At 51.5% G+C, this 25,533-nt stretch overlaps 1 protein-coding gene across 2 annotated transcripts in view; it reads right to left on the bottom strand.

Moving 5' to 3' along the window:
* Positions 1-25,533, bottom strand: part of sema6cb (semaphorin 6Cb) — a 106,104-nt gene that overhangs the window by 71,131 nt on the left and 9,440 nt on the right. The window lies entirely within an intron of this gene.

Genomic DNA, 25,533 nt, shown 5'->3' with positions numbered 1-25,533 from the left:
CACACAGGTGACCGGGCGGTGATCCCTCACATCCTTCGTCGTGGCCAAACGCCGTCCAGCTCTCTGACTCACTCAGATGAGCTCCGCCCCCTCCCTGATGAGGTCGCCGCCTGCAGCTGCTGTGAGCTCAACGCCGCCTGAGGCCCGTAAACCGAGAAACAACCTGAGCTCTGTAGATGAAGATGGGGGCGGGGCTTGGGGCATAACGACGGCCTGGCATGGCGACAGAAACGTCTCCGCCAAACCAGACGACAACACCGTGGGAAACGGGAAGGGAGTGATGTCATCTCTTACAACGCAATGAAACGTCGCCAAGCTACATCACACACACACACACACACACACACACACACACACACACACACACACACACACGAGCCACAGCTACTTTCTGTCAAACTCTACTGAAGTCTCTGCAGCTCCATGACGATCAATCAAGATGTACATGTTGTGACACACACACACACGCGCACACACACACACACACACACACACACACACACACACACACACACACACACACACACACACACACACACACACACACACACACACACACACACACACACACACACACACACACACACACACACACACACCTTATTAGGCGCTGATAAATGCCCTTTAAGTCTACGGACACTTTAAAGTGACACTTTATGTTGTCATTACGTGAACAAACAAGCCATTATTACGCAATATAACAGGAAGTGAGAGGCAGGAGCGTTGGCGGCATAACCGTCTGAGGTAATGAGCAGGAAGACGTGACAATTAAGTTTATAGCGGAGAGCTGTGAGTGATTACAGCACTAAAGGCAACTCACTGTCATTTACATTACATCACTTACTTAGTAACTACTTCCTCCAGTGTGGCTACGACACACAGACGACCGAACTGTGACACAAACTGGAACAGCTCGGCCGCGTTACAGGAAGGAGGCCGGCGGTCAGAGGGTTCGATCGTCGCTCCGACCGCACAACACGCACAAACTTTCAGAGTGAGACACAAATATGAAGGGAAAACACAGCCATGCTTCCTCCTGCAGTGGATCACATCATCATCAGATCACCCTGGATCACAGCGCCGGAGCGCCGGACGACAACGACAACAACAACAACAACAACAACAACAGCAGCAGCAACAGCCAGTCCTTCAAACCCCCGACAACAACATAACGAAGATAATGAGAAGCTGCTGGCAGAGAGGACGGACGTATTCTGGTCAGCAGTTTGAGTTAAGAGCAAACAGCGAGGCCTGTGTGTGTGTGTGTGTGCGTGTGCGTGTGCGTGTGTGTGTGTGTGTGTGTGTGTGTGGTGGGTTATAGGCTCTGTTCTGTTCAGCTGGTGAGGTTTGTTATGGCGCTCTGTGACTTCAGCTGCCGGGGCGCTCAGGCGGGCGGGCCGATGAGCGATGATGTGATGACGCTGTGCTGATTGTTCCACCGCCGCCGCCGCTCTGCTATCATTGCGCTCGGGTGCAGCCAGAGTCCTAAAGTCTCTCATCTCATTTCTGCATACGGCCCCGCAGAGAGGCCCTCCCCCCTTTATTCCCCCCTAATAGCCTGGAGGTGAGCCCCATTAACCAGACGAGCTTCTCCCAGCACAACATTCCCGTTAACGCCCCCGGTCTGATCCCTGAGGTCCCCTCTAACGTCCCAAATCTGGCTCTGAGGCCGTCTGCAGGGTCTGCAGGGTCCCCCTCCTTCCTCAAATCACCCTGAAGCTCCGTAAACGCCTTCGATCCTCTCGCCCTAACGCAATTCTGACTCTAATTCCCACGCTGCAGATCTTTCTCCCCTCGCCGTGGCTCGGCGGCGGTGATCAATGGCCCCTGGCTGCGGGTGTCAGAGGGCCCCCGGCTCCTGGAATGGAGGCATTAATAATGCAACGTCCAGGCCTGTCAGATCCTCCATTAGCAGAGGAGGCAGGAGGCCCGACGGCTGATTGATTATTAATTAGATTAATCGCCGTCTTTCAGTGAGGAAGGAGGAAGTCGTGGAGCGGGGAGGGGGAGGGGGGAGGTGAAGGAGGGGCTGGATGACAAATGTGGAGGAATAAAGACGGTTTAGAGGTCAGAGATGTTTCTGCTCACATGTTTAATCACATGTATGAATAAATGCATTTCTTGTACGTGATTTGCTTTCTTTAATAAATATTCAGGTTGATCTCTTTAGTTAATATGAGCTCCACGTCCTCAAACATGAGATGATGTCATCAGTGTGTAGATAAATGAGCTCCACATACACTCCAGAACACGTCACACACACATGCCAGAGAGAAACAGGTCAACATGAAGGTCATCACACTCATCATGGCTAACCTCACAGAAACAAACCTTCATCGCAGCACAAGCAAAGTCTGAATCTTCACGTAAACACACACACACACACACAGATCCTCTCTTATCCTTGGCCGGTTGATCATTTCTATTTATACCTCCTCGTTTCCTTGCTCTCTCAGTCATTAAACACTTAAATATCTCCTTTATTTTGGCACACGGATCCAAAACCAGTCGAGTCCGTTTCAGCCGCGCTTTTATTTCTATCCAACTGGCGTCTTCCCGTCCAACATGTGGCGAGCCGGCCAGGCGCGCATGTGTGAGTGTGTGTGAGCTCTAATTGGCACGTCGCTGCGGCCACGCTCGTTACACACACCCACACTCACACACACAAATAGCCTCACACTTCTGCGGGGATGAAGCCTTCCAAACAACCGACGCCGCTCCGAGTCGCATCGCGCTACGCTAACTCCCGCCAACCTCCGGGGGGGGGGGAGAAGTCCCAGCATGCAACGCTTTGTTTACCGCAAAAACTGTGCCATGCTCAACTGTTGGGCAGATGATTTATGTGTGAATGACACGGGATCCGGCCCGACGGGTGACTCTGACATAATGATGTCATCAGTAATGGGAGCCGGGCTGCCAATGGGAAGCGTCTCCTGTTCCCCTGGCGACAGGAGGACACGAATCACACGTGGACGGGTCGGATCGCTCTCTCTAGATCTGCAGGGGGGCCGCCGGGATGAAGCGGAATATCGGGGCGAGTTATTTATTGGGCTCCTGCGTCTGGCTGAGAGGAAGACCTGAATCAGTCCATCACACCGCCAAACTCAGCCTGGTTACTGTGGCAACAGATGGGTGAAGGCTGCGCTGCAATTTAGCCTCAACGATGCCTTAAGTGCAGAAGGTTCCATAACAAGTATTCAGGCGGTAATTAACAAGTCAACTGAGTTAAGGGAGGGACTTTCACCACGACCCCAAAGAGTGAGGGACTGCCGATCACAGAGAGACACACAACACGACCTCAGCGACACAAACGATCCCACCACTATCGCCAAACTAACTTCACAGCAGTACCTTTGTCACACACACACACACAAATACACACACACACACAAGTGGGCAGCAATCGCCCAGCATGCAGAACCTGTCAAAGACTTCCTGTTGACCTTTGGACGCTTTTAGCAACGTAATCAGAAACACAAAAAGGCCAGAAAAAGCAGCACAGAGCTCCTTGTTAGAGCTCTGACAGAGAGAGAGAGGGAGGGGGAGAGAGAGAGAGAGAGAGAGAGAGAGAGAGAGAGAGAGAGAGAGAATCAAAGCTGCTGGTATTTAGAGTTTCTCTGGTTGGACCTGTTCATCCTCTCTCTCCCCTCTCTCTCCCCCCCTCCCCTCTCTTAAGCCATCCGCTCCCCCTCCCCCCCTGGCTCACTGTAGCGCTGACACGCTGTGCTAATTGAAAGCGACCCTGACTCGTCCTCTTTCTAAAAGCGTTGGCTGCTGCCCCGTTGTTTCTCCCCTCGGCCGCCGGCTGACAACTGGCCTTTCTGCTGCGGCGCTCTGCGGTCTGAACCCTGGCCCCTCAGCAAACACAGGACCTGCAGCGCCGCGCAGGCCGCAGACACACACTCACACCTTCACACAGGCTGCAGCCGCTCTGACTGTGAAGCCGTTTCTAATTTATGTCTTTTATTTTGAAGGGCGGCCTGGGGATCTGTTACTGCTGCTGTTAAAACAATGATTACACGTTCAAACAGCAGAGCAACAAATAAAGCTACAAACACATAAATATACAGAGCGACGCCACATGAAAGCCACTCTCTGGAGGATAAACAAACTTTTATTTTACTACTTGTTGTGTTTAACCATCAAAGCAGTTTCCTGTTTTTAATTTGTCCGACTTTTTCTATGTTAGATTATAGTGAATTATTTTCATGATGGAAACAGTTTAGTTACATAGCAACACAATGAGAAAACCGATAATGTTAGCTAGCTCATTGTAACGTATGGCTTTTGCTGAGTCATGCCCTTCACATTAAGGGCAGCTAGCTAGCTCACTGTGTTGGTGAATTAGCAAAGATTATCATCATCATTTGTCATGATTTGTTGTCTATGGTGTCTCAGGAACAGGGGCACTTTGACCCTGGGGACAATGGGGCAGACGTCTCGGCGCGTCTTCGTCTTCAGTGTCAACACAACAAACAAGTATCTGAATCCTCCAGCTGAGTCTGAATGAGGCAGAATAATGTCAACAGAATAAAGATCAGCTTACAGTCTGAGACTCAATGAAGATGTAAACATTGCGTGCTATCTTTCTCTCTTTCCTTGAACTCAGCAAACTCTGAAGGACAAAAGCACGGACGCAGCTTAGGGATGAGCTGCAGCTGCGTCTCAGACTGACCTGATTAGATTCGGCTCGGTTTAATTCCTTTATCAGAGAGCAGCGATACTAAAACACAACGCGTGTACCTGCAGTGTTTCCCAGAGAGGAGGGCGCTCTTATCGCCCTCGCCTGAACGGGACCGGGGCCTGTGATGTAATGGGCCGGGCAGCGCGCTCATAAATCACTCGCAGAGGCGGCGTGCCACACGGGCCGACGTCGCCAAGCTGCCACGCTGCGTCTTTATCACAGAGCGGGTCGCAGCGCAGAGCTCCTTCCTGCTCACATCAGAGCCTGAAGACGCCACGCCACGGAGACACACTCGTACGTCGGCCCCAACGCCGCCGCAACTCAATCTTCAACCACTTAAAGTCTGAAGAGAAAAACACAGCTTTTACTTTGACAGTCCACTTCCTCTCCCAGCACAGTTCGGTTTCTTGTCCCACTCGTTCTCGTCCTTCATCTTTCTTGTTCTGCTCAGCTCTTTGTGGCAGTCAGCAGTGTGATAAACACATGTGATGCTGAGCCTGATTGCGCTCGGTTGATCAGGATCACACAGACGTTCACGTGTTTGCGTCTCCGTGTGATCAGAAGGTGATCGTTGACGTTCTTCCTCCTCTTCAGTGATCAGCTGTGACTGAGTGACGCTCACACTCGGGTCATGAGGCCGCAGGAGGAGCAGAGAGCCGACCAGCTGAGTTTATTCAGCTTCTCCTTACTTAGTATTACACTTAGTCTGAAGCTCTGCAGCCGCTCAGCATGACAAATATGCAACAACAGAAGATTTCAGGGAAGGAGGCAACAACTTTGTGTGAGTGTGTGTGTGTGTGTGTGTGTGTGTGTGTGTGTGACAGACTGGCTGGCATTGTTTTTAATTCTTGTCACTTCCCTCTTCACAATTACAGCAATTGTCTCCCTCCCACTGAGTGACGCATCCATTTGAACGGAGTCTCTTTTCATATCTGCCTCGCTTTATTCACGTTATTGCTCCCGTACACCATTTGCCAAATAACGGCGCTGTGCTCCCGCGTGTGTGTGCATGTGCGTGAGTATGTGTGTGTGTGTTCCTCCTCGTTGATATGTTGGCTTCGTCTCCACCCAGTCACTTTGACAGCTCAATTGGTTGATGTCAAAAGCAAACCTGATGTGAGCTGACAAAGAAATAACACGATGCACGGCGTGACGCGCCGAGAACAATGACTCAACAAGTCCTGCTGCCCTGGAGCAAGGCATCTGTGGGGAACATGTGACGCTGACGTCCATGTGTGGGGACATTTTGGGGTCAATGCCCCTAGAGACGGTTGTCATGGGGAGGGATGGAGTCTTTCCACAATCAGATTCAACCAGTAGGAGTCGCTGCCACAGTCACAGCTGGTGCACCTTTGCTCCCTCACACAGCTCAGACTAAGTGACTGAGGCTGAGTCCTCTCTCTCCTCCTCACAGCTCATTGGCTGCAGCCTTTGGGACTTTGTTGTCTAATTTCCGCAGAGTTGTTGCTCAAAATAAAACAGGAGCCGCTTTGCGTCATAAACTGGACGAGCAGGAGGAACCTAAAGCCTACCTATGCACACTGAGTCACGACACAACAAAGGAGAATGAAACCAGACACGAGTGGAACTGTCCACTTCCCTAGGTCCATCTATACATCCTCACATCCTTGCATCCTTGCTCTGAACTACTACAACAACTACTGTAATGAGATGTCAAAGGAACTATAAGAATCCATATAAAGTATGAGGTCAGACTTGAGCTGGGTCTCTATTATGTCGTGTGAAAGCCGATGCGTCTCCTCCGTCCTCTAGCGTCTCCACTGTCCCACTGTGGACAGGAGAGGACAAACCTGAGCGACATGTGACAAGGTTTCACACTCTCTATCTGCACAGCGAGGATCGATCCGGGCGCCGGAGCGGCCGAGGCTGAAATCAAGAGACCGATATCTGCCGCCCAAAGGAAACGGAGGCGGCGAAGGTAATCCGGGATAACAGCACCGCCGTGCCGTTACTGTCGTTTTTCGCCAAATGCAGGGTGCGACCGCGTCCGTCTGCAGCAAACTCCCCCGTGGCGCCGATCATTATTGGAGCGGCGTGGAGCAGCATAGAGCGGCAGGTAATGAGCTCCCGTTGCCTTGTCAACACCGTGGCCTCTTTTTACGACAGCGACGCTCTTAAGCTCTAGTTTGTGTGTTTCCTGGCGTGCGGAGCTCTTCAGTAAACAAAACAGCCGGATAGCAGATTGTGTTTCATATTGTCTGAAAATCCCTCAGACACACAAACACAGATGGACGATCGGTCACGAGAGAGAGAGAGAGAGAGAGGGAGAGAGAGAGAGAGAGAGAGACAGAGAGAGAGAGAGAGAGAGGGAGAGAGAGAGAGAGAGAGAGAGAGAGAGACAGAGAGAGAGAGAGATAGAGAGAGAGAGAGAGACAGGGAGACAGAGAGAGAGAGAGAGAGACAGAGAGACAGAGAGAGACATTCACTGCTGCTGGAGGGTTTGGAGAAATGTAGCAGAGGTAACTTCACAAAACACTGCAACTGTCCAAAACACATTTCCCTTCTGCTGCATTTCATAATATTACTGCTACTAGCAAACATGTTGTAGAGCAGTAAAGACTCACATCTCCGTCACCTGTGGAGTCTGCAGACTGACGTGTTTACTGTGACTGACATGTTTACTCCGTGTTCCATCAGAGCTCCTCACCTGCAGACGGAGCAGGTTGAGTTTACACACGGCTGCATTCCACACACATGTACCGCCTGACACTTCCTGCAGAGTGGCATTCTGCACGCCATCAAAACACACACACACACACACACACAGTCTGCCAGAGACAATCAATCAAAGCCTCAGACGTCTTTCTGTCCGTTCCGTTGTTTGTTTGTCCGTCCTCCTTCATTTTGCCTCTAAAGTCTCATCGTACTCGTTTGTTCAGGCTCCAGACCCTGAACATCACTCACAAACTCCAGCACACACACAGTTAGAGCGGTCAGCAGTGATCTCTCAGAGCTCTCTGGCTGCTGTTGCTCTGTCACAGATCAGACCTGAGCTCTGCTGCTGGGCTGAGATCAGATCAAGTTTCCACCAAAGCCACTGTTTGTTTCTGTTTGAGCAGAAAATTAAACGATGAGGTTTCCTCTACAGAAGCAGCAGCTAACATGGCTAACATGGCTAACATAGCTAACATGGTTAACATGGCTCCCAGCCACAGAGCAGATGTTCCATACTGTCAACAAACAACCGTCTGATTCTGAACCTCCTCAGGACTCTGACGTACGAGCTTTGTTGAGACAAACTGCAGAGAACATGCAGTAAAGTAAACAAGCAGACAGATTACAGGGGGGAGGAGCCAAGAGAGCCGCCACACCTGCCACTCACTCACTCACTCACATGTTCCACTTCACTGTTCAAGCCAGCTATTGTAGACATGTGTGTGTTTGTGTGGGTGTGTGGGTGTGTGTGTTTGTATTTCTGTGTGTGTGCGCCTCTATTAGCCCTATTTATAGCGTGGAGGATGTAAGGGAGCGTCTGACTTCAGCTCGTGTGGATGTTTTCAGGCCTCTGCTTCACTCCGTCTGTCAAATGTCCCATATGAACCCATGACATCACCACATGACACATTGGGCGGTGACCCCATGGTGCCACTCAAAGATCTGGTTTCAGGCCCACAGAGGCTTTGACAACTGTGTGACTCACCAGCTCAAATGTAAACACAGAGTGAGGACGTCTCGTCTCTCTGGAGGATTTGTTCATTAAGGAGTCGGGCTGGACCCCATGGGGGGACGCGCAGGGACATGTAGGGACACGCAGGGACACATGGAGACACGTGGGGACACGTGGGGACACTTGGGGACACTTGGGGACACTTGGGGACATGTAGGGACACTTGGGGACACTTGGGGACACACAGGGACATGTAGGGACACGCAGGGACACGCAGGGACACATGGGGCTGCTAACACCCTGAGCCGTGTCCAGGCCAGGCAGGGGGGCGGCGGTTTGGAAGGCGGGCTGGTGAGATCAGGGGGGCTTGGCTCAGCTTCACTCCTGCTTTGGTTTGCTGACAGCTTTCCAAGTTTGGCTCCACATGACCGATGTCCGAGCCACAGGGATCAGACTTTACCCATCAGCCACCTCTGCTGCAGAACCACGACAACACACGACCAAGCTGAACATCCAGCAAGACCCTAAGATCTGCTCCTCTTATTGATGAAGAGTGGACAGAGGAGGTTTGGAGGCCTGTGTGAGGCCCTGACAGGTGAGCTGCCAACACACACACACACACACACACACACACACACACCCCCACACACACACACACACACACACACACACACACACACACACACAGACATGCACGCCTCCACCTGCATCACAAAACAATTTCCTTTTCAATCTGCCACACAATAACCAAGCCTCTGTTTATTGACCTTTACTGTCACACACACACACACACACACACACACACACAGAGAACTCGGCGCTGTAAATCCACTGTCTTCCAGCTGGCTTCGGCTCGAGGCACATCACGCTCCGGCAGCACCGTCGTGCGGCGAGCGTCTCCCCGGCTGTCACGCTGATTGGATCATCAAAGAAGACAACTTGATGTTACGAGCGTCATTACTGCGGCGACAAATCAATTAAAGGGATTCGCAGCAGCCCGACGTGCCGGCTGTTCCCGTAGCAACGTGTCTGGTGGCAACCTCATTCAGACAGGAAAGGAAGCTGGACCGCCACGGGCGATTCTACAGCCAAGAGAAGCTGGCAGGGAATTCTGGGAAGTTCAGATAAAACCTTGGGACAGAGCCACACACACACACACATACACACACACACACACACGGACGCACACACACACCTGACCGCAGCACATGTGGATCGTCTCCACTGGGAGCGGTGAAGCGGTCGCAGCGTCTCTGTCGAGGCGTCGCCCGAGCGGACGGCGTCTGGCGGTGTGAGTGATATCTGGCCGACAGGAAGCCGGGCGGCAGGTGTCCAGGCTGAGGCTTATCTGCCAGACCAGGCCGAGGAGCGCCGCCGCCCCGCCCGACCCTTCGCCCTGACGCAGAGAGGATGAAGACCAACGTGTGGCCAGACAGGAAACAGCAGCACGGCACTCTGGAATCAATCCTTTCCTTTCCTTTCTCAAAGCTTGAACATCGTTAGGCTCCATCAGCAAGAAAGAGTCAAATCTGCAGCAGGAAGCTGGTGCAGGCTCATTTCCTGTTTCATGTCACCTCCAGCGCGTCTTTGTTCTCTGCTCCCTTTACACCTTCGGCTCCTGTCTCACACCTTCGGCTCCTGTCTCACACCCGGACGCTCCGCAGGACAGAACCACTCTCTGACAAGCTTTGGTCCTTTATAAAGAGATTCATCTTCTTCTTCTTCTTCTTCTTCTTCTTCTGCTGGTGGTGAAGCGTTTGTTGTGCAGTCCTGAAGCTTCGAGCCGCCGTGTGAGGCGTCAGGCTCAGCTAATATCACACAATACTACATTTCAAAGACAAACGACAACACCAAGCTGTTCTTTTTGGTGTGGCGGCGGCGGCGGCGGCGGCGGCGGCGGCGGCCTGCAGCTCGGCTCGGCTCGGCTCTGACTCATGAAGGCTGAAGGCTCAGAGTGGAACACGATGCTCAGGCTCAGCTCTCTCATTAGAGACCAAACTTGTGAGGAGAGAACGATGCTGCTCCGTGTTTACTTCTCATCTTCATGTCACTGAAATTAGCATAACCTGCTTGATGACTGAAGACGCGACGACACGTTCCACTTCCTGTTATCACCGTCTGACCCCTGTAAGGTTTCACACCGGCAGCCTCAGAAGCTCTCGCCTCCAAGTCTCACGCTGGTGATGCACCGTCAACCCACCGGGGGCGCCGCACCGTGCCAAACTCATCTCCGGGGCTGAGGATGCGTTGACTGAGCGGCTCGCTGCTCGCTGTCGTGGGAGTGTGTGAGTGTGAGAGCCCAGCTGGGGCGTTAATGGAGACCTGGATGTCGGCGCCTGAGCCAAAGGATGAATCAGAGACAGACGGGATCACTTTGAGCGGCCGGACTGTTGTCTAAACCTGCAAGAGAGAGCCAGAAGGACTCTGAGCAACTGAGCCTGAGTGAAGCTACTGCCTCGTCCACGAGGCGTCCAATCAGAGCCCAGCACACACAGGAAACCAAACTCTGCACAGAGTGTAGATCCTCATGTCTGTACAGCAACACTGACATGTTGGAAACGTCCCCCAGAGAGAGAGAGAGAGAGAGAGAGAGACAAGGAGAGAGAGAGAGAGAGAGAGAGAGAGAGAGAGAGACACAAGGAGAGAGAGAGAGAGACACAAGGAGAGAGAGAGAGAGAGAGAGAGAGAGACACAAGGAGAGAGAGAGAGAGAGAGAGAGAGAGACACACAAGGAGAGAGAGAGAGAGAGAGAGAGAGACACAAGGAGAGAGAGAGAGAGAGAGAGAGAGAGAGAGAGAGACACAAGGAGAGAGAGAGAGAGAGAGAGAGAGAGAGAGAGAGAGAGACACACAAGGAGAGAGAGAGAGAGAGAGAGAGAGAGAGAGAGACACAAGGAGAGAGAGAGAGAGAGAGAGAGAGAGAGAGAGACACACAAGGAGAGAGAGAGAGAGAGAGAGAGAGAGAGAGAGAGAGAGACACAAGGAGAGAGAGACAAGGAGAGAGAGACAGAGAGAGACAGAGAGAGACAGAGAGAGAGACAGAGAGAGACAGAGAGAGACAGACAGAGACAGACAGAGACAGAGAGAATCAAAGCTGCTGGTAGAGAGGGAGAGAGTGAGACACACACACACACACACACACACACACACACACACACACACACACACACACACACACACACACACACACACACACACACACACACACACACACACACACACACACACACACACACACACACACACACACACACACACACACACACACACACAGCCTCCAGGGTGACGAAGCGAGCAGTTTGAGTGGCCAAATATTCAGGTTCCCTCTTGAGTATTAAAGAGTAGAAATCTGTGAGCACAATCATCCCAGGGTCAGAGGTCAAAAGGAAAACACTTTGAGGCAACAGTGAATATTTATAAGTGGCAGCAGAGGAGGAGAGGAGCAGTTAGAGGCTGTGTGTTCTCCAGACTCAGACTCTGTGAGCGGAGAGGAGAGATCTTCACAACACAACCACAGAGAGACAGAGAGTCCTGTGGCCGGCGTGTCGTCGCTCTGAAGCGTCCATCCAAGGTCGGACCGGGATTAAACAAAGAGTTTAGCGTGGGAAATGTTTAACTATTCAGTCAGGGAAGTGCAAATGTGAGCGCAATCAGCTGGAGCGAGAGGCAGACGTGTGTGTGTGTGTGTGTGTGTGTGTGTGTGCGTGTGCGTGCGTGCGTGTGTGACAGCATTACAGCAGCTCCGCCTCTGATGGATGAAAGTGCCAGCGTCGCTTTTACATAGCGGCAAGTCTCCCTGTGGCCACGCCATCCATCAGGCCCAGAGCCCCGCAGCCCCACGCCGCCATTCGTCTTAGCGTGGGCCGACCCTCACAGGGCCGAGGTCACCGCCTGACTCATGAGGGGAGTTTAGAGGAGATCACTGGGGGATTTACAGGGGGGGGGCAGGAGGAACAACAGGATCAGAGTGAGAGAGTCCATCACCTTCCCCCCCGTACACACACTCATCCCAGGAAGGTAGAAATGGAACTCGGCCCCCTTTTATGGTCCCATTAAAGAGAGACGGACGCTTCCTGGAAAACTGCCACTTCTGGAAACTGCATCCTAATGAGGACCACATGTACACACACACACACACACACACACACACACACACACACACACACACACACACACACACACACACACACACACACACACACACACACACACACACACACACACACACACACACACACACACGCCCGCCCCTCGGCCCTCTGGCTCAGAGACTTTGCTGGAAGTCTCTCGTACGTTTATGAGCATCTTAAAGCTTTGATGAAAGTGATTAAGGCGACAGCTCGGCTCCTTCAAGCGTCAATAATGGGATTAAAATTGGCACAAATCTGAGGTTGCTTGCTTTGAAGAAGGGAATTAACTCAATTAAGAGACAGAATATTGATTTAATCACGCATGTAAACATCTAAACTGGGCTGAAACGCCTCATAATGCAATTACGCAACAAGCGTGTGTGTGTGTGTGTGTGTGCGTGCGTGTGTGTGTGTGTGTGTGTGCGTGTGTGTGTACGGATTCGTCGCATATTTGCCTTTAATAGCAGAAAGAACAAATACTGGAGTCTTGAGTGCAGGGAATCAGAATGACATCATCATAAAGTGAGCGTGTGTTCCGTTCACACCATGGCGGCGCCGCAGAGTTTGAATGTGGGCTTTGTTGAATAAACCCTAAGCAAGTCAGGCTCAGTCCAGCTGATTTCCATGCCTGAGTTTGTTTCGTAAACGAGGAGAATGTGAAGAGTTTCACTTCAGTCTCTGTTCATTTCTGTGTTTCTTTGTGTTCAACAAAAGCAGAATGACAGTTCAGCGCTCAAGGGCACTGAACCTGTGGCAGGGATGAATATTGATTCACACACACTTTCAAACCTATGATATTCCTCTCAGAAGGTAACAATGAGGTCCAAATGAGGTCAGGTCAGGTCCAACACCGCAGCACCGCCATGTGTGAGTCCAGCCCACAACGCTGCTGCTGGACGACCTGCACACACCTTCACACACACCTGAACACACCTACACATACCTACACACAACTGAACACACCTGAACACACCTGAACACACCTGAACAGTTCAGGATTCTCCCAAATGCCTGCAACTAGTTGGTTCTTGTCTATTCTAGTCTCAGCAGTTGGCCACAATGCAGGGTTAGGGTTAGAGACTTGGTGGCAGACTAAGACCTCAGAGGGACGTGGACTCACACTGGCGTCACACTGCAGCAGGAGCAGAGGACGCAGGACGCTCTGCTCTGCGGTCCTAACTCAGATCTATGTACACACACCACTTATGAATCACAATAACCTGTCAAAGTGTCCGACAGTTGGTGAATGAAGCAGAGAGCGGTGCTAGGAGGCGCGTGCCTCTGATCACAGGGATGGAAAATGAGGATAATTAAATGAATCCTGCAGTCCTTCACAGGATCCTGCTCACCGTGACAGTCGCTGCAGCAGAGGCGCTGAATAACAACGACACTAAAGCAAAGTGTTTGCCTCAGCAGGAGTGCAAACACTTCTTTATTTTCCTGCTTTGCCTCGCTCTTCTTGGCAAGCAGATGAGGGTAATTGGCATGCAGGCTCTGGAGGGGCCCGGGACGAGCCAGGTCCGGGGCCCGGGCACACAAAGCACAACGGCTCTGCTGTGCCCACAAAATTGGTTTAAAGCTGTGATTCAGCAACAGGCAGGGACCTGTACAGTGGCACCGCCGCCATCCATCACCGCAAATCCATTTCTCTGGCAGAACAACTGAGCTACACTATCACCTCCCACACACACGGCACACACACACACACACACGCACCAGTAGGCAGGTAGGGGGCTGCTCTAAGCTCTGGGGCTCTGCTGATACGGGAGCTTCAGACACTGATGCAGATACGCCTGGACTGGGCTGCAAACACGGCCGGGTTGCTGAAAATGAACATTCACCCGTCAGGCTTCAGCTTCTTCAGCCATTTAGCTTATTTAGTCTGAAGTCTGTTGTCTATATTTGTAACTAGCAAACTTCCACCTGCATAACTCTGCTCCTGCCTGTCACTCCCTATCTAACAACACATCATTCTCCCGGCTAAATCTGGACATTGCTGCTTTCTGACTCACAAATCCGCTACAGACACTTTGCGCAGCCTACGTCCTTTTTAAACTCTCTCCACCAGGGGGCGTGGCAGAGCAGGAGACGTGAAACCGCCGCAGGGAGTGAGCGATGAGAATGACTCCGGCGAAAGCTACTTCCGGCTTGTGGCGGTGCTGTGTTACGTTGTTGCTAGTTTCTGGCACTTTGGTGATTTGGATTCGGTATTTCTGTGATTCATCAACATGAAGACAAATGAAAACAATATTTGAGAAAGATGTGAAACACGAGGGCTTTCATTGTCCGTAATGTTTGAATGATGGGAGTCAAGTGGTTCCGGATGTTTGAGATACGAGTGTCAGACGGAGGAAGGGGATAATTGGTTCACTGTGTTCCTCATCACGGAATGAAAAGAAGTTTGATTATAAAAGAAGCGTTTGACTTTGGAGAGCGTTTTTTACTTTCCACAACTTTGTGACCTTCCTGACCTTTAGCTCTGACCGGAGGCTTCAGACCTTCAGCTCTTCCATTCAGATGGTCAGCTTTAGGAAGACGGCCCGAGGCTTCGCACGAGTCGATCCTGGTCAACGTCAAAACTATCTGGAACAGCTGCTTTAACATCTGACCTGAAAATCATTATCTAAATTATTAATCTGTAATTGATTCCTCTCCATCTTGGGCAGCAGCACAGCGGTCCAGTGAGGCAGCGATCACATCAGGGATAAACATGAATCACTTCCTCTTCATGTTACTGTGGTGAGGGAGGAACATCAACTCAATACAACATGACGGACAGATAGAGAATGACCATATCCTGTTTATCACAAACACCCGAGTGGACGCTCAGATTCTGATCTTTGAAGTATCGATGCTAAAGAACCAATGAACTTCCACCTTTGCTGAAACAAAGCCCATCACCCAGACTGGGCAAAGGACTAGGACAGGAGGGGGAGTCCTGACTGTCCTTACCCGGTGTCAGTGCCTCCTCGCGGGTATGAAAGCTGCTGCTCTGCTCTGCTCTGCTCTGGATGAGGCGGCGACAAACCGCTCTAACGTGCAGAACACAGATTTGCATAAAAATGGATATTAAGGCTGCGAACACATAAACGTCACTTTTTTACGATGAGCGATCCGCGCTGCGTTTTACCGACTGTGAAGTTACGACACCAGAACCTGCTCATATATCTGTTTTGTTTTGCGTCTCGGCATTTGCGAGCTAAATCAAGACGTACTTAACAATCGTCTCTGCAAACTGCGATTTACGACGCGCGGCTCTCCGGGAAAACATTGTGTATTATATGCGATGCCAACTGCCAGAACGACTTCAGCAGAGCCAGAAATTTACGGCCGTAGCATTTTTCCCTCCGGGGCGCAGTTGTTAGTGAAATAACAGCGGCCAGCTCCGACTGTGTCTCAGCTCCTCTTCGAGTCGAGGCGACATCGGGGAGGAAGACGACGGCGGGGATGAGAGGACGGAGGCGAGGAAGGCGGGGGCGCCAGCTGATCGAATCTTCTCATTAAGTTCGCCCGGGGCCTGGGGAGAGCGAGAGGATGTGAAGAGGAGGGGAGGAGAGGGGAGACGGTTTAATGAAGACTCCTGCAGCGAGGGCCGGTCTCTCCTACGGCGAGCGAGCCTGGCAGACAGATGGGCTGAGGAATTGATCAGGAGCGGCGGTCCGCAGAGAGCCGGAGGCTGTGTTGGTTTAGCTGAGGTGGAGAACACAATCAAGGATATCAAAGATGATCAAATGTCAGTGGAATTTAACAGCCGGTGGTGAGAGACGCCGCTGGCACAGGAAGTAAACGCGGCAGAGGAGCGCGCCGGCTTTATTTGAGCTGACAGCGAGGGAGGCGACCCAAAACGTCAAAGGCAAACCGCTCCGAGCTTCATCATCCACCAGCCTGCCACAGAGAGATGAAGACGCCGCAATTAGTCAGGAGATTCTGAGGCGGCTGGTCGAGGATCCTGGCGTCTCGTCTCTCTGTTGTCCTGAGATCCGCCGCCCCCCGTCCCCCCGTCCCCCTACGCCACTCTGTCTTTCCTCGTTCATTGTTTCCAGGGTCTGGAGAGTCGGCCCTGCATAACAAGCCTCACAGCTCTGTCATCTCCGCGCCGGTCCACCCTGCAGCCCAGCTGATGAATAAATCACCATGCAAACACGCGCTCCTCTCCGCCGCACAGACAGGCGGGACGCTTTATTTGATGTGGCTCTGCCTTTTCTGCAGAATTCGGAATTAAGTTAGGTGTCAACTGTCAACACGTCAGACGGTGCTGGAGGAAGGAAATTGGTCAAACGACTGAAAGAGGGAGACGAAACAAAGCCACGGCGTCCTGTAATGATATACATCTGTATCCAAGGCAACTAAACACTGTGAACGTCAATGAGTCCAATTCAACAAAACAAAGTTAAGTAAAGCACACGTACATATTGCGACCGAGATTTGGACGGTGTAGCTCAACGCTGCCCTCCAGTGGTGTGTTGAAAAACAAACTGCCTCCAGTGAAGCCGCTCTAACATTTACACCGTAAATAGCTCGACTCCCCTGCAGGCAGACTTCCGCCGCTTTAATGGCGCCGCTCTTTACACCGGGATGTTTAATTAAATCACAGACATTTGACATTTGGTAATCGGACGTTGGCGAATCGCAATTTTGATTAGAGTTTGATTAATTGCGCATCACAAAGTGACAACCGGGAAACGAATCAGGACTCGGGCCTCTGTTGTTACGTCTGGCTGAGCGTTAAACAGCGGATATGTGATGGGTTTGTGTTTACTGCGTCAGAACGGACAAACAGAGGAGCCTGAGACCCTGAGAGCCTGAGACCCTGTGAGCCTGAGACCCTGAGAGTCTCCACCCCAGACTTTTCTAAGGGACTCAAACCCAACAAGGCCAGCTAAGTGCACAGAGCCCCACAGATTCTTGTAGTTAGATCTGTGATGCCCTGCAGGCTGCGACACTTCCAACAATTCAGGCCCAAACACTGTCGCCATGGTTACCGCTGCCTGACACCTCCAGCGACGGCAAATAGACTGACCGCAGTGGAACATTTCAGACGACACTGGCAGGGACTGTGTGTGTGTGTGTGTGTGTGTGTGTGTGTGTGTGTGTGTGTGTGTGTGTGTGTGTGTGTGTGTGCGTGTGTGTGTGTGCGCGCAGTCAGACTATAAAGACCTCGGGGCGGCGAGGGAGGATTCACAGAGAGCCGCCCCCCACGCCGCGTGTCTCCGGCTGTGCAAACCCAGACAAAAACGACAAAAAGGAGCGAGGATGGGCGGGCGAGCGAGCGAGCGAGCGCGGGCCAGGGTCTGCATCTCCAGCTGGCACGGCACGGAATGTTAATTAGCCCTGCAACAGACAAGACACCTCTCTCTCGAATGTCACATGGGCGTGAGGAGGAGCGGGGGGAACGGGCGACTTCTGTGAACCGAAGCGAGCTGCGGTTCGTTCGCCTCTGCGGCGGCAATTTCCATTCCGTCCTCTTTCACGCCGAAACATTCCTGAGCTCTGTCTCTGATGCCACTTACTCTTTGATGAATGGCTCCATTTCAACTTCTGCTTTCTTTCTTTCTTCCCCCCCTTCTCCCTTCTTTTGTCGGAGTAGATTACAATCTGTGCAATTGTGCGGAAACTAGATTGATCTGTCCCAACACGGGGAGCAGAGGAAGGGAAGTACAGAACGCAGCCGCTAATGCAGAAATCTCACGCCTACGTCTTTGTGGCAGGGCGTAGAGCAGAGCGCGGCGGCGTGCAGGAACACGTCTTGATAAGAGAATCGCAAAGGAGTGTAAACAAGTTTCCCAGCGCTTTGTAATGAGACGTGACCGCGGCGAAAACACTGTGGCCTTTTACACGGCAAACCTCGTTATCAGTTTAGAGGCCTCAGAGGGGCGAAGGCTCAGATAATGGGGCATCGTTAATGAAGAGTTGGTCAGCAGACGTGACTGAACTTAATGTAGCAAAGTCTCAGCACCGCCAAGTTTAACCTGCGGGAAATCTGTCCATGTTTACAACAACTTAACCTTTAGAGCTCCGACATGAACGCTGCACTGAGCTCATTCTGTCACTCAACACAACATGGGAGTGAGTGAGAGTGTGTGCGTGAGAGAGAGAGACAGAGAGAGAGTGTGTGAGAGAGAGAGAGAGAGTGGGAGTGAATATGTAGGTGAGAGAGTGTGAGAGCTAATGAGTGAGTGAGAGTGAGAGTGATACTGAGTGAGTGAGAGTGTGTATGTGTGAGAGAGAGAGTGAGAGTGTGTGTGAGAGAGAGAGAGTGAGTGAATATGTAGGTGAGAGTGTCTGAGAGCTAATGAGTGAGTGAGAGTGAGAGTGAGACTGAGTGAGTGAGAGTGTTAGTGAGTTAGTGAGAGTGAGACTGAGTGAGTGAGTGAGAGTGAGTGAGAGAGTCTGAGAGTGAGTGAGTGAGTGAGTGAGATAGAGGGAGACTCAGTGAGAGAGAGTGAGTGAGTGAGTAAACGAGAGTGAGACTGAGTGAGTGAGAGTGTGTATGTGTGAGAGAGAGAGTGAGAGTGTGAGCGAGAGAGTCTGAGAGTGAGTGAGTGAGTGAGTGAGTGAGTTAGTGAGAGTGAGAGTGAGACTGAGTGAGTGAGTGAGTGAGTGAGAGAGTCTGAGAGTGAGTGAGTGAGTGAGTGAGATAGAGGGAGACTCAGTGGGAAAGAGTGAGTGAGTGAGTCAGAGTGAGTGAGACATTTAATCGAATTCTCTTAAATTCTCATTAAATCTCACAAATCTTTCAATTGTGCGATCAGTGAACAAACATCCGGTGCTACAGTCTGTACTGTGTGTGTGTGTGCGAGCATTTTACCCGTAAACAACACAGCAGAGGCTGAGCACAGACGCTTCATGCGATCAATAGGTTGAGTTTATAAATGGCCGAGTGTTTGGCAGGTGAGCTTGTTTGGTTGCAGCACCGGTCGATGAGTCAAGGTCAGAGTAACGCCTCCACTCGCGGCTCTGAAAGTAGTTCCCACGCTCTTTGCTACGGGCGCAGGAGGAGAAGGAGTGCGTGCGTCGTCTACAGACGCCATCAGATCGACCAAAGTTTATCTTCTACTTTCTGGAGCTGTGGAGTTCAGCGGCTCGGCCTCCGTGCCTTTTTGAGACATCGATAAACACGCAGACGTCTGGACGGGTTTGTTGTTCTCCGCGCTTCTCCGGGAAGGCAAACACGCTCGATCCCTCGACGTTCTGCAGCTCGGCAGCTTTGTAGCCGTTCCTCACTTCAGACAGAACGCCACAGGAGATCAGCAGTAGCATGCATGAGTATCTTCCGCTTTGTCTCCCTCCCTCCGCTTTCACTCCCCCGTCTCTCTTTATGTTGTTATTCCGTCATCGACCGCCCGCCTTTATTCCCGCTCGGTCGTTGTCTGTCACTGTCTTTCAGTTCGTCCTCTCTCCCTCCCCTCCCCGGCGGATGAATGATCATGAGTGACACTCAGCGGCTCTGCGGCTGCGGGGGGAGGCGTCGGGAGAGGAACCGGCCCCCGACCAGCTCCAAACAAATTGTGACATAAAGGCAAAGCGTGACGGCGTGTAAGCGACGCCGCTCTGCCGTCCTTGGACAGGTTTCGTTACCCCCGTCCGCTCTTTTCACTCATCCAGCCGGGGAATGAATGTGAAATCACTCCTCCTCCGCCGCTCCTTCACGTGGAGCCACCTGAAGTCTTCAGAGTTATCGCGTTCTCGACAGCTTCCTGCCGCCGCCCCTCCGCCCGCTCCTCGCTCTCCCACCTCGCCTCATTTAGTCATTCAGCAGAACTCTTGTACATAAGCTACGGTTGAACACCTTCTTTCAAAACTTATTAAGAATGCCCCGCCCGCCCCTAAACCCTCTGTGGATCAGAGCTGAAAACGTTCTGTTCACCACAGCAGGAGGATTCATTTTCCATTCCACTCGCCCCGTGTGATTAATTCTGGGTGAATGTGAGGCAATTATGACTTCAAATCATCTCTGCTGCTGCTGTACAGGCCACTGGGACCCGGAGCTGATCTCTGTACACTACATCAGCTGGAAAACACGACCACGACCTGATGATGTCATCACAACTCTACAGCTCAACATCAGAAGCAGCGCTACGTAGAGCTTCACGTCATAGAGCAACAACACACCAGCTGCAGACTGAGGAGAGACGGCACCCGGAGGTTACTATAGGATAGAGATCCATGACAACATACAGAGGGTTCAGGGTCAAAGGTCAGAGTTACTATAGGATAGAGATCCATGACAACATACTGAGGGTTCCAGGTCAAAGGTCAGAGTTACTATAGGATAGAGATCCATGACAACATACACAGGGCTCAGGGTCAAAGGTCAGAGTTACTATAGGATAGAGATCCATGACAACATACTGAGGGTTCCGGGTCAAAGGTCACAGTTACTATAGGATAGAGATCCATGACAACATACAGAGGGTTCAAGGTCAAAGGTCACAGTAACTATAGGAGAGAGATCCATGACGACATACATACAGGTCAAAGGTCAGAGGTATCTAACTAAACTTATCAGTGGAGCTTTTACAGCTCTAGCGTGTTCAGATCCATTCACAGACCTACAGACGTGTTCAACCAACACCAGATATCTCAAACATCCCAACCATTAAGAAAAACTCAATAGCAGTGACAGTTTGGACAAAAAGGATGTAGTAAAATATCTTGAATGGTTTTAATTCTTGAATAATCAGCAGCCAGTTTGTTGCTCTCAGGTTGATTGATCTTCTAAAAAGCTTTGAAAGTCTCAGCAGTGCTGGAGACAAAAGGCCACAGAGTGAATCTGTGTTCAGACGGGATCCTGCCTCACGTTCGCCCCGGATACAAGACCAAAGAGGAGAGGCAGCACGGCGTATCAATATTGAAACGCTTCCCTCGGCTGAATGACAGCAGAGCGATGAAGAGGCTCCGCTCCCTGAGCCGGCGACACACATTTGAATATCAAAACACGATGCAAAACGGTGATTAAGAGCCGATTACAGCTCGTGTCAATGAAAAGTCAATTAAGCTTTAGTGAGGCAGGGAGGAGGGATGAAAGAGATGAAGAGGAGAGAAGGACAAGGACAAAACGTAGGAGGCAGAGGAACAAACGGGCAGATTGAGACGAACAGGCGCAGGAAAACAACAAGCGGATGAATTTAGTGTTCCACAAAACCGGGCGGTGTAGAGACGAGAGACGGCCATGAATTATGAACCGTTTACTTCAACGCAGCATTCAATTAAGAGCCAACTCCACTGGGAGGCTGTGTGTGTGTGTGTGTGTGTGTGTGTGTGGTGATCTCAGAGGAAATATGACAAACAAAGCAGCCGCACTGGAGTTACAGACGACTGCAGCCTCCCTCCTGGCCACGACTCAGCTGATTGATCCTGCATGACTTATTTACACACCAGTAATGACTGAGTGAATAAGAAACAGGGTGACGGAGAAGAGGGAAGCTGGTGGGGGGGAGGGGGGCTGGGGGATGGAGGCATGTGTGGTTGATGCCAGGATTGTGATCACCGGCCTGGAGGAAGCGTGGTGTCATGTGTTGACACAGAGCAGCGGTGACAGAAGCTTTAACGCCCTGGGAGGAGCTGAGCCACATATGCACGCGTGTTTACGGTGAACCAGAACACCCATCCCTGCCTCCCTGCCTCCCCCCCCACTCACAACAGGAAGAGTAAACAGCTAAGAGGCGAGCTAGCGCAGCTTAACCCCGCACTTTAATTATCGAGAAACACCTGAAACTGCCAGAACGAGCAACGACTCTCAGCTGGAGAGGCTTGTTAGAGAGTAATGAAGAGCTCTGGGGCGAGAGGGGGTTGGTTTAGAGGAGGTGCCAACCCGGGCAGGGCCTGAGCTGAGAGGAGCTCTCCTGATGAATGCCTGTTTGCTGCACTGTTACAAAAAAAACAAGTAGGGCCTGAAGGAAAAAGAGAGAAACGCAGAGGAGCGTCAGTCGACTCTGTACATGAAGTGCTGAGCGACAAACTTGGCAGTCGGAGCGACTCCCGTCTGCTCTATTTGCTGCCTCACCTCATCCCTCACTCACTAATTCACATAAATCACCAACAATCAGGCTCGCGCACACACAATCAACGGGAACGCGCGCACGCACGCCGACACCGGCGCTCAGCCGCAATCAAGCTAACTGTTCCCTGTTTACCACCGAGCGTTCCTCCTCCTCCTCCTCGAGCTGTGAGGTTCAGAGAAGGGTCGGCTGATAAAGAGCTCGGTTATTTAAAGAATAATTCTGCAGCCGATCAGCGAGCGAGGGTCGCTGACACGGCGAGGGCCAGATGGTCGTGGAGTCTCGCTGAACTCGCCGACCGCCGCTTCCTCTGAACCCAGTTTGTCGGGGTAAACACTGAGCTGCTGTCCTTCTGACTTCCTGCACAAACTCCTCACAAGTACAGGGAAACTATTCAGGAGTTTAATAGCTGCGGATCTAAAACTCAGATACAAAAGTCACACAAACACTGCACAATATGACGTCATGACAACAGGACGGCGTGCATGTTGGCGAAGAATCTAGTAACCGATCGATAGCAGCATAGGCAGGTTTGTCCTTTTCTTTAATTAATCTCTCTCTCTCTCCTCAGAGCCTCAGAGGAGAGAGAGAGAGTGTGTGTGTGTGTGTGTGTGTGTGTGTGTGTGTGTGTGTGTGTGTGTGTGTGTGTGTGTGTGTGTGTGTGTGTGTGTGAAGCATCTGGAAGCCATCAGAAACCCTCAGCAATCAAGGACGCAGTAATATTTAATAACTATGAAATATGAGAAATATCTATTTAATCATCTGAGGCACAAACGCAGACACGTTCTCAGATCTAAAACCGTGTTCCACCTCAAGGTCAGGATCGATGACATCATTCGAAGGCTGCTTTGATTCTTTAAGTGCGGCTTTGAAGAGAAAAACTCGAAACTCATTTGATGTAATTACTCCACGTATTTCTATTCATACCTCCATCATGTCCTGCCTGAGGTCTGAACGTAAGACTGCAGAGACCTGATGCCATCTAAAGCCTGATGGTAAAGCACCGACTTTGGAGAACCGTGGAGAACAGGAAGGAGGTTTAGGACTGGACGCAGCTGGAGACATGTAGAGACGGTTTCAGAGTGACAACACGTCTGCACCAACGTCCAAATCAATGAAACACGGAGTGATTCACTGTTTCTAGTCCCTTTCTGCTCATGTTAACCTTTAGCTTAGTTGGTGGACTCAGACTTTGCTTCTGCCTTCCACCATTACATCCTGAGGAAACAACAGAGCAGCGTCAGGGGAGAAACTCCAGGTCCACAGTCTGGGGCCTTGGTCAAGGGCAAAGACACAGAAAGACTTGTTTACGAAATACTGCCTCAGTGAGTGATGGGGGGGGTCAGGAGGGGGGATTGAGCCTCTAAGCCAGCGAGTCCACCGCTCCTACCGTGGCCCAGAGCCCGACCCGTTCCTCCAACCGTGTCCGGTCCGGTTCTTCACTCTTATCCTGTATCTGTGTGTTATTCTGGAGTATCCACGAGCCTAAAGCCTTCAAAGTGAGATCTGTAAATTCACTGCCAGGCAAGCCAGCGGGTGAAGAGAGACCGGTGGGGACATCACATGCGTCTGTCTCTCTCTCCCCCCTCCCCCCCTCCCCCTCATCAGCTGACTATGGGGGTCTGGCATTGAGAAGAACAAGAGGAGGAAGTGGAAAGAAGCAAAGAGCAGATATCTACACGTCAGCTGTGCATCATTTGGCTCTTTCAAGTGGTTGGATCAATCAGAGAGGCTTCTGCAGCTAAAGAAGATGCTCGTATGCAAATTCCAGATCCTTTCCACGCTGCAGTTTGTGTGATCATGAACGAAAGGAGCGAATCAAAAGAGCAGACGAGCCGGAGCATCGCGTTTGATGGCGTTTGTCTGTGCTGCAGTTAGACGCGCTCAGAGGAGGAGGAGGAGCAGCGAGGAGGAGGAGCAGCGAGGATGGGAGCGCTTAGTGTTGCTCAAGAGGCGCGTTTGGTTTGTTCATTCTCTCGCGGTCTGGCCGGTTGTCAGCACGCAAAGCCAAAGCCGGGCCATCGCCGAGGATGATCAGCGGTCTTTGGGGAGCAGGGGGGTACAAAGGGGGCTCAGAGATTGGATTTGCTTCCATTATTCATAATAACAATAGCCATAGAGCCGTGGTGCAGCGTGGCGAGCTGCTGGGTCTGTGGCCAGAACGGCTCAACCGCAAGGATAAAAACTCACAGAGCCCGCTGGGCCGAACCTTCAGAACTCTGCATGAGCGTCCGTAAAGTCTCTGTGAGCGGGAGGCTTCACGTCTGACTGAGGAGCTCCGGCGTGGCTCAGAGTCATTACCATTTGAAAGGGGAGAAGAGGAGCGAGCGCGGTGGCAGGGGGGGAGATGGAGCAGCATGCAGAGAGAAAGAAAAGGCTGAAGGGGAAGAGCAGCCAGAGAGGAGGAAGAGGAAGGGCGGCTGACTTGTTGAACTTGGCAAACAGACGAGCTGCAGCATTCGTGGAACACCGCGGCGACTCCCCGTGGAGGTTTTGCCTCTGAGACGGCGTGCTCCTGGTCTGAGTGGGGATTATTCTGCTGGAACTCCTAAGTATAACAACCTGAAAGAAAAATAATCCTCCCACCGCGTCCAGCTCTCTTGCTCTCTCTCTCTCCCTCTCTCCCTCTCTCTCTCTCCCTCTCTCTCAGAGAAAACACAATCAGAGCGGAGGATTTTCAGATCTGTCTTTAATGGCGCCCGGTCCGTTTACCCAATTATACCTCGTAACATCGGAAAGGAATGCAGAGTGGTGATTGAGTTATGGGCCGGTGGAGGAGAGGAGGAGCCTCTAGTTTAATGCATCCGTCTGGGCAGTGAACCGCAGCATTGTGATGCAGGCGCTGCAGCTGCATGTAGTTGTCAGTTAGGGCAGGATACACACAACAACATCACTGAGCTCAGTCGGGCCTCATTGTTCCTTCTGACCACTGGTAGGGAAGTTAATATCATGCGTACAATCGCCGAAGAGTCGGACATTCAGGCTGCACACCTCTGAAGCAAGACGTGTCTGAACTAGGAGGTCGTTTGTGAGGCACGATTAGAAACAGGAAGTATCCAGAAGGGCGAGGAGAAGACGTTTCTGTGTTGGA

This window comes from Genypterus blacodes, unplaced genomic scaffold (assembly GCF_046128005.1).
Source record: "Genypterus blacodes isolate CSIRO-AG114 ecotype Tasmania unplaced genomic scaffold, CSIRO-AGI_Gbla_v1 ptg000412l_1, whole genome shotgun sequence".
Taxonomy (NCBI): domain Eukaryota; kingdom Metazoa; phylum Chordata; class Actinopteri; order Ophidiiformes; family Ophidiidae; genus Genypterus; species Genypterus blacodes.
Note: the sequence above shows the minus strand (reverse complement) of the source record. Positions and strands in the feature narration are given on the sequence as shown.